This window comes from Bombina bombina, chromosome 4 (assembly GCF_027579735.1).
Source record: "Bombina bombina isolate aBomBom1 chromosome 4, aBomBom1.pri, whole genome shotgun sequence".
In the NCBI taxonomy this organism is placed as follows: domain Eukaryota; kingdom Metazoa; phylum Chordata; class Amphibia; order Anura; family Bombinatoridae; genus Bombina; species Bombina bombina.
The window spans coordinates 343148396-343162753 of record NC_069502.1 but is presented as its reverse complement, the minus strand read 5'-3'; the positions used below and the strand labels follow the sequence as shown (position 1 = coordinate 343162753).

Genomic DNA, 14358 nt, shown 5'->3' with positions numbered 1-14358 from the left:
CCAACTACACCTGCAGTAAATCTACCCCTAGTGACTACACCTGGCATATATCTGCCCTGCCAACTACAGCTGCAGTAAATCCTCCCCTAGTGATTACACCTGCCATATATCTGCCCCTGCCAACTACACTTGCAGTAAATCTACCCCTAGTGACTACACCTGCCATATATCTGCCCCTGCCAACTACGCTTGCAGTAAATCTACCCCTAGTGACTACACCTGCCATATATCTGCCCCTGCCAACTACACTTGCAGTATATCTACCCCTAGTGACTAAACCTGCCATATATCTGCCCCTGCCAACTACACCTGCAGTAAATCTACCCCTAGTGACTACAAATATCATATATCTGCCCCTACCGAATACACCTGCTGTATACCTTCCATTACAGACTATACCTGCCAATGCCATATATCTGCCCCTACCGACTACACCTGCTATATACCTTCCCTTACAGACTACACCTGCCATATATCTGCCCCTACCAACTACACCTGCTATATAGCTTCCCCTACCGACTACACCTGCTATATACCTTCCCTTACAGACTACACCTGCCATATATCTGCCCCTACCAACTACACCTGCTATATAGCTTCCCCTACTGACTACACCTGCTATATATCTTCCCTTGCCGACTACACCTGGCATTGATATGTCCTTAGTGACTGCACCTGTTATATATCTGCCTTTACTGGCTACACCTGTCATATATCTTCCCTAAGTGGCTACACCTGCCATATATATGCATATTTATGATTTAAGCGATTTGTGTGTATATGAAAAAATGAAAGAGAATTAAATGGATGATAAACTGTAAACACAGAAACACCAGCAATGAAAAGAAGTATAAAATCTAACTGTAACACAAGATCCAGGGTACATAATGCCACTAGCTATATTATATAACTGGGCTGGCATCCGCTGTCTATTCCATTGTGCTGTGCTAGAGTTCACAGCTACTTGTTCTAATTATTTGTGAAAGTTGCAGTCTCCCCCATCCCCTGGCAGCATCAGTCTTAGGTGCAAAACTACTTTCCCAGAAAAGAGAGTGAATTACTAAAATTTAAAGAGAGTTTAGATGTGCAGATATAATGGTAAAAGCAGTACCAGAATAATGGGCACTCTTTTAATCCTTTGACTATTTGAAGACTGCAATTCTGCCCTCTGTGAAAGCCAATGGGTTAAAATAATTTGGCAACCATCACAACATATACAGAGAGATGCAATTAGAAATTCACTTCCAGCCTTTCACACACAATCCTGGCCCGGGAACTGCACACATTCCTATCAAGTATAATCTACACGGACTAAACAACTGTTTCAATAGCTGAGCTCTGAGGCTGGGTCCTTAGTACTGCTGTTGTCCCATTGGCTTAAGCAGGTCTATTGTTTCACTTCTGCAAACACAGGATGTCATGCCAACAAGGGATGTCTATGTGATAACAGCACAAGTGAGGAATGTTTAGAATGCAGAGCACCACAGTGATGTATAATCACAATGTAGCCAAGTAGTTTTCTGTACAATATAGCGAAAAAGCTAGGAAAACTGTGTCTGTGGGGGGTGGGGGAATTTTCTTCTCTTGCTGTTTTCTAGAATTTTAGCACATCTGTCCAAATCTTAAATGGACATTATAGTGTGAAAGCAAACATGTTTTATTTATAAATGTTCATTAGATTTTAATTTTATCTTTAAAAAATGTGTGTGTTTTATAATGTGTTTCAATTCTTTAAAAAGGCTAAACATGTAGCTGAAACTCCCAAGTTTTATTTCATGATTTGGATAGAACATACAATGTTAAACAACTTTCCAATTTACTTCTATTATCAAATTAGCTTCATTCTCTTGTTATCATTTGCTGAAGGAACCGCATTGCACTACAGGCAGCTAGCTAAACACAACTAGTAGGCCAATCACAAGAGACAAATGTGTGCAGGCACCTATCAGCAGCCAGCTCCTACTAGTATAGGATATGTGCGTATTCTTTTTCAACAAGGGATACCAAGAGAATGAAGCACATTTGAAAATAGAAGTACATTTTAAAATTGCAAGCTCTCTCTAAATCATGCAAGGTCAATTTTGACTTTTCTATCCGTTTAACACCCCCTTTTGCTTCAGATGAGGATATAGCTAGGCATTGGAGCATACACATGCCTGATTCTTATTTGCTCACCAGCTATGTCTTCAATTGGAGTGGCACAAGAGCACAACTTTGACTTCGTTTTTTAATGCCTCTATAGAGGTTAAACATATAGTAAAAGGAAGGAATTTATAAAAATAAAAAAAACAGCACTTGACAAATTTTGTTAAGAGTTGCTTAAAATTGCTTGCTCTATCTGAATCATGAAAGTTTAATTTTGACTAGACTATCCCTTTAAACCCTTGGTTATCAGTAACATAATAGTACAGATTGCTATTTTAGCTATCTGTAACACACACAATACTATGTAACTAGTTTGCTATGGTAACAAACACATATTATCCCTTCAGCTGTGAACAGTATACAGAAAAGTCATTTACCCATTATCATATAGTGCATTGATTTGGCTTTGGTTCCTTATAATGCACTGTACAGTGATTCATCTCTTTGCTGCCAGTAGCCAGTAACCTAAAACCTATCACTGAGTACACATCAGACCAAGCTTATCGCTCCTGCACTTTCTCCTTCTGCTATGCTACCTGGGAAGCACTGCATACACTGTGACCAGGAAAAGAGCACATGTCCTTGTTGCCAGATATTGCAATTGATGGTGCAAGTATAGTTTATAGGATGAGGCCGGGATCTCGCTCTTGCAATCAAGTAGATCTAACAAATGGCAGTGTGAGTGAAGGGAGGATGGAGTGGAACCAAGGGGAGGGCTGAAAATAAAACTCATCCACCTTATCAGGAGACAATCTACTATGCATGAGGCCTTCATCCTTATATTGAGAGTTGCTTTATTGCTCTTTCACTCTGTTCTTCAAAATAAATATATTTTCTATTCACTGTTAACAATATAAACAATATAAATGTAATCAAGATGACAATCCATAATAAAATACTAAATCAGGAGCTAAAACCTCTGCTTCCTAATGTATTTATTATTCTAAAGATATTTATAAACACCCTTGTCTGGCCCCTAATAATTGAGCAGCTTGCTTCTTAGGGCTCGATTTATCAAGTCCTTCGCCTGCCTACGTCATCAGACCGCTGCTTCCTAGACTCGTCTCCACCTAGGTGGAGAATTTCTATCTCCTCGGTCTTGTCCGACCAGGGAGATTGACAGCTCCTGCTTGCTCGTGGTTGGCTTTGGAGGGGGGGGGGGCTGGATTGCAATCTTAAAGTGATGATAAATTTCAGATTATAAGAATTTTGCAATGAAAAATATATTAGTTTGCAATAAAACCACATCATTTTTGTTTTTAAAAGATGTATATATATTTTATAATAAAATATTTATAACCCTAATTGATATTGTCTGTTCCTCTGCCCAATTCATTTTCTCTTTTGGCTGGACAGTGATGTATAGAGCAGTCAAATCCATTCTCTACATAGGCTTTCTAGGGGCTTTAAATGGGCTGGACTTCAAGATTGTCAAATGACACACGCTGATTGGTTAGTCACTAGAATTGTCATAAAAAAAGTTAATCCAAGTGGGCTGGCATAACATTGCAATAAAAGCATTACTATAAGCACTAATTTAACCCTTTAACAGATTAATTAAAAATAAAAAAAGGTACAAATATACTTTTTTAATTGCAAAGATTAAATATATGGCATTTAATTAGTCAAGGTTTACCATCACTTTAAATTCCGGCAGCAGATTGCTGCCCGCCAGAGGCAAGCTGGGGCAGACAGGGGAGAACATGTATGCCCATGTCCGCCCCAGCTTGATAAATCAAGCCCCTTATATTCTTGCTAGCTCACAAATCTTACATTTGTTAGCCCATGTACTAAATGTGTCCTAGATAAATCCAGAGCAATTTATAAATTGGACCTGTTCTTGACACATTTGAGTCCTGGCTTTTAAATCTCAGACAGAATTTCCTGTATTTATTGTTAGTAACAGCATGGTGCAAATGTGTTTTTAAAAAAAGACACCTTTTTGGATATTCCATCTTAACAGTATCTGCCTGATTTTACACAGCGCAGAGGGGGTCACCACAAGTTCTCTGAGCAGCAACAGTCACTGGATGAGGGTGCACAGAGCATATATAAATGATTGCTTTTAATTGGTGCATTTGTGCTGGTGCACATTTAGTGCAAAAATAGCCCTAATAGGAATTGAAATGGAGTGATGGGCAGTTTTAACTTTGACCACAATTCCCCTTTAATTAAAAACACATAGTAGTGATACAGTTCAGGAAAAGGCAATGAGTCATCTCCGGGCTCCTCGGTAGTTACGTAATCTTTAGTCACGTCAATAACAAACAATTATTTGCACACCTGAAATGGTTTAGTCATCACACTTCCTGGCATGATTTTATAGGTTTGTATGAAATCATTCACTTTGTACACCATCAGTATGCAAAGTATTTTTGAATAAATATAAATCTAACTCTCCAGCCCTATCCCTATATAATATGTAAAAAAAGGCACAGCACAGCGATCAGAACTTTCTTTCATATATATCCTATAGTGCAATACGGAAGGGAATATTTGAATTGTTTTGCAAATAAATCGCAATGGTAAGTGGGATTGTTTATAAGTTTGTATTCAAATACGTGTCTAGCAATTTTTAAAGGGATACTAAACAAAAAAATGTAATGTTCCATAAAAGGTTTAATTATGCACAGTAAAAAAATGTACAAAACATTTTTATTATTTATTTTTGCTTTTTCCCCCCCTGTGGTTTATAGGGACACTAATCATGGGTGCTTCCATTATGCACTGCTGGCACCTGAAGGAAACTTACTGCATATGTGCAAACATGTGAGCACTAGGATGTAGCGAAAGCTAGATTTCAACATGGCGGCACCCATGACTATATTACACAATGTATATAATTTAATAAAATCAGTTAAGAATAAGAAAGTTTGTGTTTAAACAAAATAAATATGAGCCATACAGTACCTAGGGTTACCAACTTTTCTAGGAAAACAATACTGGCCAAACTCATTAACATAAATTTGCATAAATAATGATATAGTATAAATCAGGAACAAAAGCTGTAATGACTGCTTTTAAATGATCATTTGTTTATAATTAGATGAAGAAGTCTGACCATGAAAGCATCTTTGTTTCTGAAACACTAGGATTGACTATTGAAACAAATAAAGGGGACTTTTATTCATGAAGTATAACATACTTCATGCAGAAAGCTCTTTTATTTGTTTCAAGTGATCGCCGTTCTTAGCTGCTAACGAAGACCACGGCCGAAATGTATTTTTAAAAGAGGTGACATTTTCATCTCTTAGCAAATGGCGTGCAGGAAATCCGGCTCCTTATGGGCGCCAAGCCGGATTTCCCACACGGCTATTGGCTAAGAAGTGAAAACGTCACCTCTCTAGTAAAACAGCGGTCTGCAGTGGGCTTCCTTAGCAGCTCAGAACGACGATCGTTTGAAACAAATAAAGGAGCTTTCTGCATGAAGTATGTTGTACTTCATGAATGAAATTCCGCTTTATTTGTTTCAATAGTCAATCCTAGCATTTCAGAAACGCTAGGATTGACTTTCACTTTAAACATACACGTGTCTTCTATGTGTTTGTGATTAAATAAAAGCATTTAAAGAAAAGCCTGAATAGCAACTGATCAGATAAGTAAAATAGACAAACTGTACACAGATGGCAACCGGAGCCAAACAGGTACCTGTAAGAGGCGCCAAGCGATGACAAAATATGTGTATATCTAGATATTAGAGGATTATAAAAATAAATATCTCTTAATACAGTATACAAAAAGAGCAAAAGATGTACAATAAGCTCCAATAGTCACAGTAGAAGGTACAAAAAGTATCCTAAATTCCAATGTGTGGATATCCTATAAGTGCATATGATTCAGAATCAGATGAATAACCTGACACATATATTGATTAGCAAACATATCACGAATTAAAATTTGAAACGTATAAAGATAGGATAAAGTGAAAAATCAAAATATATATCGTAAAATGGATAAGTCCTGATATTATGGTTTAGTTCAATCTCAGACAAGAGTCCAGAAATGGAGGCAGCTCCTCTAGAGTGTCACGCCACGACACAGGGGATGATGATCTAGAGAGAAGATGATAGAGGGCGCCACATAGTGCAGATCAGACTGTGTAACACAGAGGGTATTGGTAAAAAATAGGAATCCTACTCACGTGGTGAGAAGCACAGATGTGCAGTAAAAGCAGTCCGGAACCAATCGGTCATCTGGTAGACCTCAGTGGTGGTACAAGAAGCAGTGGAGGCTTCTAATTTTGTTTCCTTGACCTACAATTTTTTGGCTTGAGCAATTCTCAAATTTCCATTCTGAACTTTTGCCTTCTGCCTATTGTGGGCCTTGCACTCACAATCACTGAACCTGGGATCTCTGGACTCCCCCTGGCGGGACGAGGATACCATCTGCTTCTTGTACCACCACTGAGGTCTACCGGACGACTGATTGGTTCCGGACTGCTTTTACTGCACATCTGTGCTTCTCACCACGTGAGTAGGATTCCTATTTTCTACCAATACCCTCTGTGTTACAGTCTGATCTGCACTATGTGGCGCCCTCTATCTTCTTCTCTCTAGATGATCAGATAAGTACTTTGCTCACAGGAGTGTCATGTCAGGACTAATTTAATAGGGCATCAGGTAAGATGGAGAAGTCAGAGCATGACAATGTTACAATAAAAAAGCAATAACATTTGATGTTTGCAGATGAAATCAAGTACATGAACTGAGTAAGTAAAAACAGAAAATGTCATTGTACATTCACTTATTTTTTCAACAGTTAAACATCTATCATGATCTGCATTTTTTTTTTATCAAGCTAACCGTTACTTTAAATACATCATTATATCTAGCATTTATTTTGTGTTCAATGTCCCTTTAACAGAAAAAAAATAGTGATCTTCCTTGTCCCAAATAAGTTTGTATAAGGAAAGCTGAAAAATTAAATATAGCAATTAAACCATTTGGCTACCAGAGAGGGATATAAAACTGCATAGAGTGCTTTAGAAACAAGGGGTTTATCAGACACAAATACAGATTTTTTTTTTTACTATACAATAAATTAATTGTGCAATTTGCATTTCCAAAATTTCTATTTTTTAAGGGCAGGCATGTACATTATTTCTACTAAAAATAGTAAATGTTAACATAATATACATGATTCTAATTAAATAAATTATAGTAAGATGTCTTCCTGTTTATTTGTATTGCTATGTAAAGGTAACAGACACAAAAGCCTTGAATTATTTAAAAGTAATGTACTGCTCGAGTGGTTAAGACCAGTCAACCATAAATACTTGGTCTATTATGTTTCAGTGTTTAATTAAGACATAAAATGGCGCAAACAGAATAACTAATCAGATCACACGGTTCTGTCTCTAACAATAAATCCGGGACTTACATTTTATAAAATCTTCACAGACAGACAACTGGTGCGAGTGATAAACTGTCATCAACAATGACTCTTAGGTTTTAAATAAACAATAATGAAGGAAAAGTTGCCCTCTGTGTTTGAACTTACCAATTCATCTAGTTCAAGGCACATGAACAAATGCGGCTAGATTACGAGTTTTTTTTGTCGGTAATGGTGTGCGGTGCTAACGCACAGTTTTTCCTTACCGCTCACCTACAGTAACGCTGGTATTACGGGTCTTTACAAACCCGGCGTTAGCTGCAAAAAAGTGAGCCTAGAGCAGAATTTAGCTCCACATCTCACCTCAATACCAGCACTGCTTGCAGTAGCGGTAAGCTGGCAAAACGTGCTTGTGCACGATTTCCCCATAGGAATCAATGGGGCTGAGCCGGCTGAAAAAAAAACTAACACCTGCAAAAAAGCAGCGTTCAGCTTCTAACGCAGCCCCATTGATTCCTATGGGGAAACACATTTATGTCTGCACCTAACACCCTAACATGAACCCCGAGTCTAAACACCCCTAATCTTACACTTATTAACCCCTAATCCGCCGCCCCTGACATCGCCGACACCTGCTTTATATTATTAACCCCTAATCTGCCGCTCCGGACTCCGCCGCCATCTACATTATACTTATGAACCCCTAATCTGATGCCCCCAACATCGCCGAGCCATACATTATATTTATTAACCCCTAATCTGCCGCCCCCAATGTCGCTGACACCTACCTACAATTATTAACCTCTAATCTGCCGCCCCCAATGTCGACGCCACTATAATAAAGTTATTAACCCCTAAATCTAAGTCTAACCCTAACACCCTCCTAACTTAAATATAATTTAAATACATCTAAATAAATATTCCTATCATTAAATAAATTATTCCTTTTTAAAACTAAATACTTACCTATAAAATAAACCCTAAGCTAGCTACAATATAACTAATAGTTACATTGTAGCTTTCTTAGGATTTATTTTTATTTTACACGCAACTTTGTATTTATTTTAACTAGGTAGAATAGTTATTAAATAGTTATTAACTATTTAATAACTTCCTAGCTAAAATAAATACAAATATACCTGTAAAATAAATCCTAACCTAAGTTACAATTACACCTAACACTACACTATAATTAAATAAATTACCTAAATCAAATACAATTAATTACAATTAAATTAAATAAACTAAATTACAAAAAAACAAACACTAAATTACAGAAAATAATAAAATAATTACAAGTTTTTTAAACTAATTACACCTAATCTATTCCCCCTAATAAAATAAAAAATAATAAAAATCCCTACCTTATACTAAATTACAAATAGCCCTTAAAAGGGCTTTTTGCGGGGCATTGCCCCAAAGTAATCAGCTCTTTTACCTGTAAAAAAAAAAGACAATACCACCCCAACATTACAACCCATTACCCACACACCCAACCCTACTCTAAAACCCAACCAATCCCCACTTAATAAAACCTAACACTACCCCCTTGAAGATCACCCTACCTTGAGACGTCTTCACCCAACAGGAGTGGTCCTCCAAACGGTCCTAAGTCTTCATCCTATCCGGGCAGAAGAGGTCCTCCAGATGGGCAGAAGTCTTCATCCAGGCAGCATCTTCTATCTTCATCCATCCTGAGTGGAGCGGGTCCATCTTCAAGACATCCGACGCGGAGCATCCTCTTCGTTCGACGGCGACTGGAACAATGACGGGTCCTTTAAATGATGTCATCCAAGACGGCGTCCATTCAATTCCCATTGGCTGATAGAATTCTATCAGCCAATCGGAATTAAGGTAGAAAGAATCCTATTGGCTGATCCAATCAGCCAATAGGATTGAGCTTGCATTCTATTGGCTGTTCCAATCAGCCAATAGTATGCGAGCTCAATCCTATTGGCTGTTCTAATCAGCCAATAGGATTGAACTTCAATCCTATTGGCTGATTGGATCAGCCAATAGGATTTTTTCTACCTTAATTCCGATTGGCTGATAGAATTCTATAAGCAAATCGGAATTGAAGGGACGCCATCTTGGATGATGTCATTTAAAGGACCCGTCATTGTTCCAGTCACCATCGAACGAAGAGGATGCTCCGCGTCGGATGTCTTGAAGATGGACCCGCTCCACTCAGGATGGATGAAGATAGAAGATGCTGCCTGGATGAAGACTTCTGCCCATCTGGAGGACCTCTTCTGCCCGGATAGGATGAAGACTTAGGACCGTTTGGAGGACCACTCCTGTTGGGTGAAGACGTCTCAAGGTAGGGTGATCTTCAAGGGGGTAGTGTTAGGTTTTATTAAGGGGGGATTGGGTGGGTTTTAGAGTAGGGTTGGGTGTGGGGGTGGTGGGTTGTAATGTTGGGGGGGCATTGTCTTTTTTTTTACAGGTAAAAGAGTTGATTACTTTGGGGCAATGCCCCGCAAAAAGCCCTTTATTTGTAATTTAGTATAGGGTAGGGATTTTTATTATTTTGGGGGGCTTTTTATTTTATTAGGAAGATTAGATTAGGTGTAATTAGTTTAAAAAACTTGTAATTATTTTATTACTTTCTGTAATTTAGTGTTTGTTTTTTTCGTAATTTAGTTTATTTAATTTAATTGTAATTAATTGTATTTAATTTAGGTAATTTATTTAATTATAGTGTAGTTAGGTGTAATTGTAACTTAGGTTAGGATTTATTTTACAGGTATATTTGTATTTATTTTAACTAGGAAGTTATTAAATAGTTAATAACTATTTAATAACTATTCGACCTAGTTAAATACAAAGTTGCCTGTAAAATAAAAATAAACCCTAAGCTAGATACAAATGTAACTATTAGTTATATTGTAGCTATTTTAGGGTTTATTTTATAGGTAAGTATTTAGTTTTAAATAGGAATAATTTATTTAATTGTAGTAATTTTATTTCGATTTATTTAAATAATATTTAAGTTAGGGGGGTGTTAGGGTTAGGGTTAGACTTAGATTTTGGGGTTAATAAATTTAATATAGTGGCAGCGATGTTGGGGTCGGCAGATTAGGGGTTAATAAATGTAGGTAGGTTGCGGCGATGTTAGGGACGGCAGATTAGGGGTTAATAATATTTAACTAGTGTTTGTGAGGCGGGAGTGCGGCGGTTTAGGGGTTAATACATTTATTGAAGTGACGGCGATGTCTGGTTAGGCAGATTAGGGGTTACAATTTTTAATATAGTGTTTGCGATGTGGGGGGGCCTCGGTTTAGGGGTTAATAGGTAGTTTATGGGTGTTAGTGTACTTTTTAGCACTTTAGTTAAGAGTTTTATGTTATGGCGTTAGCCCATAAAACTCTTAACTACTGACTTTTAAATGCGGTATCAGTCTTGACAGGAGAGGGTCTACCGCTCACTTTTTCCAAGACTCGTAATACCGGCGTTAGGAAAATCCCATTGAAAAGATAGGATACGCAATTTACGAAAGTGGATTTGCGGTATGCTCGAGTTGCGGAAAAAAGTGAGCGGTACACCTGTACCTGCCAGACGTTAAAAAGCAGTGTTGGGACCTCTCAACGCTGCTTTTTAAGGCTAACGCAAGACTCGTAATCTAGGCGATGGGGTGATAAATATTTTTAAGACTTTGCCTATCATGGAACCAGCAGACAAGTGTTGTATCTCTGGGCTATGTTGGCTATGAACAACATATACAATTTCTCATAACAGACATAACACACGGGGCAGATGTTAACAACTAGTTTTAAGTGGAATAGTTTTGGTCGACAGGTTGCTTTAATTTCTTGTGGGCTAGAGAGGGATGCCAGTGTATTATGGCATAATGAAACACAGCACTTTCATTCAGTTGAAATGAGCATAAAAGTAAAAACACATATACAGACCTGAAAAACACATATACAGACCTGAAAATAACCTATTGGGTGCCAGTGAGATACACAATGCTCTGTAATAAACTTGTTGAATGCCAGTAACACACAACAATCTGTATTTAACTCAGGATACCAGTAGCATACATACAAGAGAGCTTTCCCTTGAATGTCAGAAACACACAGTAACCTGTAAAAATGTTAAAAGTCAATAATACACAGTGACGGGTAATTATTTAACAGGATGTGAGTAACACTCACCGATACCTGAAATGTATTACCTTGTCACATGTAATATAGACTGATTATTAACCTCTTGCTGCCTGTAACATTGACAATTATAGACTCCATATTAGACCTATTGGCCCCATACAAATATTTGATATGCCAAGGTGCCAGCTGTAGTGCACTGACTCTCGCATAAAGTCTGTAGGGGAGGCAGAGCCCTAGAACTTGTTTCCACCCCTGGATACATTTGCACTGGTGTGAATTAGAGGAGGAAGACTACTGGGGCAATATGGCCAGTGTGCCCAGAGGCAGAACTTTTCTTTACTTTCTGCGATGAGATTTTCTTAGTGAAAATTTTTCTGCAGGTCATTTTTAAATAAAATTCAATTTTAAATTAGACAGTTACACTAAGGCACCAGTTTAATTGCAATGTGTTGGTTAACCGAATAATTAAGCAATTTTTTATGTTTTATAATATAGTGCAGTAGTTGAAAATTGTATTGCAAATTAGCTGCATACAAAAAAAGACATTTTAAAATGTCTATAATAAATCTGTTTCCTTTTCTCTTGATCTAACTATAAATGTAGTAATAAAAATATGCAGTGCTCTTACATTCAGAATAAACAGCTTTGCAGACTGGGAAAGGCTAAGGGGCGGGGTTTGAAAAAATCTCTGAGAGCCAGTCAACAAGCATAGCGCTACTGCATATTTGACTGCTCACTTCAAACAGCAGTTTGCCCTGGATGCACTGTGTTAAGGAAAATTTACACAGTGCAGCCAGAGCACAGCTCTGTTTGAAGAGAACTGTCTAATGTGGAGCAGCACTACAAAGTTCAAGCGCTAACAGTTCCTGCATGTGTCCTGTTCTTTCTGCAGACATGCTGCATTTTCTGCAATGACATCTCACATCACTGTATGTTCTGCCTTGGGGCCAGTGTGTTTTCAGATTTAAGTTGCTATAGCAGCCTGGTACCAGGTATTTGTTAAGACTGAAAGCATAATTAAAAAAGAAGCAAATTTGTAAACAAATATATATAAACAAAATGTCTTAGAAAAGTGTACGCTGAAGTAACAGTGTTTTATGTGTTAGTGTATGTTTAAAACAGCAAGTTTATGTAATGTCTGCTATTTCTAAGGCGGATGCAGAGATGAATAGTAGTATTGCTATTTTGTAATTGTATAGTGATCAACACTTTGTTTTTCACAAATTTTAGATTTCATTAGGAACAGGAGAGTCACTAATCAAAAGATTGTTCTTATTAAATTAAAAACCACTGCAATATTGTCATTCTATACAACATTTTAGCAATAACGTCTATCCCTTATACTACATTTGTAAATAATGTGATTAATTTAAGCCACTGTAGTAACACTCAAGACTTGCTGAACCTTGATGTATTGATTATATGCAGTGAATAGATTTGTGTCAGGGATCACTGCACATCACGCAGTGTCAGAGATAACAGTGAAATCACATCCAGTATATAGAACACAGAAACTGTGATGATAAAGAGAGCAGGCTAAACTTGACATTTAAGGTTAACAAGATTAATACACACACATAAATGCACACATGCATGTACACACAGATTCACACAGGTATACATACACACTTACACATACATCTATTCTACACACACACGCATGTACACACATATACACATACCTACACACACACACACAGGTATACACACAGACAGGCATACATACATACACACTTACACATACACAGTCACACATACATACATAGATGCACACATACATGCAAACAAACTCATGCACATACATACATACACACACACATACACAGGCTCACATACATATACACACTTATGTACACACAGGCGCACTTACATACATACATACATATACACACACACACAGACATACATACATACACACCTACACATACATACACACACACAGGCATACATACACACTTACACATACACATACTCACATACATACATACATACATACATACATACACACACACATTTATGCACACATACACAGGCATACAAACACATTTACACATATACACATACACACACACTTATGCACACATAGTCACACTTACATACATACATACATACACACATGCACACACACACTTATGCACACATAGTCACACTTACATACACACATGCACACACATACTTATGCAAACAGACACACTGACATACATACACACATACATACATACCCACACATATACACACACATACACATACACACACACACATACATACATACATACATACATACGCACACACATACACACACACATGCATACATACATACACACACACTTATGCACACACACAGGCATACAAACACACTTACACATACACACATACACACACACACATATACACACAGTCACACTTACATACATACACTCATGCACACATAGTCACACTTACATACATACATACACACATGCACACACAAACTTATGCAAACAGACACACTTACATACATACACACATACATACATACGCACACATATACGCACACATATACACATACACATGCATACATACATACGCACACATATACACACACATGCATACATACATACACACACATATACACACACATGCATACATACACACCATTAAAATTAAGTTGATTTTCAAAATGTCTCCATTTCCTCAGTCAAATCTGAAGGGGAAACGCTACTGAAGTGTTTGGTTTTAATTCTGATTGAGAAAACAATAACTAAATAACCAGTAAATTCATACAGTAGCCCTG

The 14358-nt window shown here is 37.4% G+C and overlaps 1 protein-coding gene across 2 annotated transcripts in view; it reads right to left on the bottom strand.

Moving 5' to 3' along the window:
• Window positions 1–14358, bottom strand: part of SCHIP1 (schwannomin interacting protein 1) — a 258184-nt gene that overhangs the window by 82563 nt on the left and 161263 nt on the right. The window lies entirely within an intron of this gene.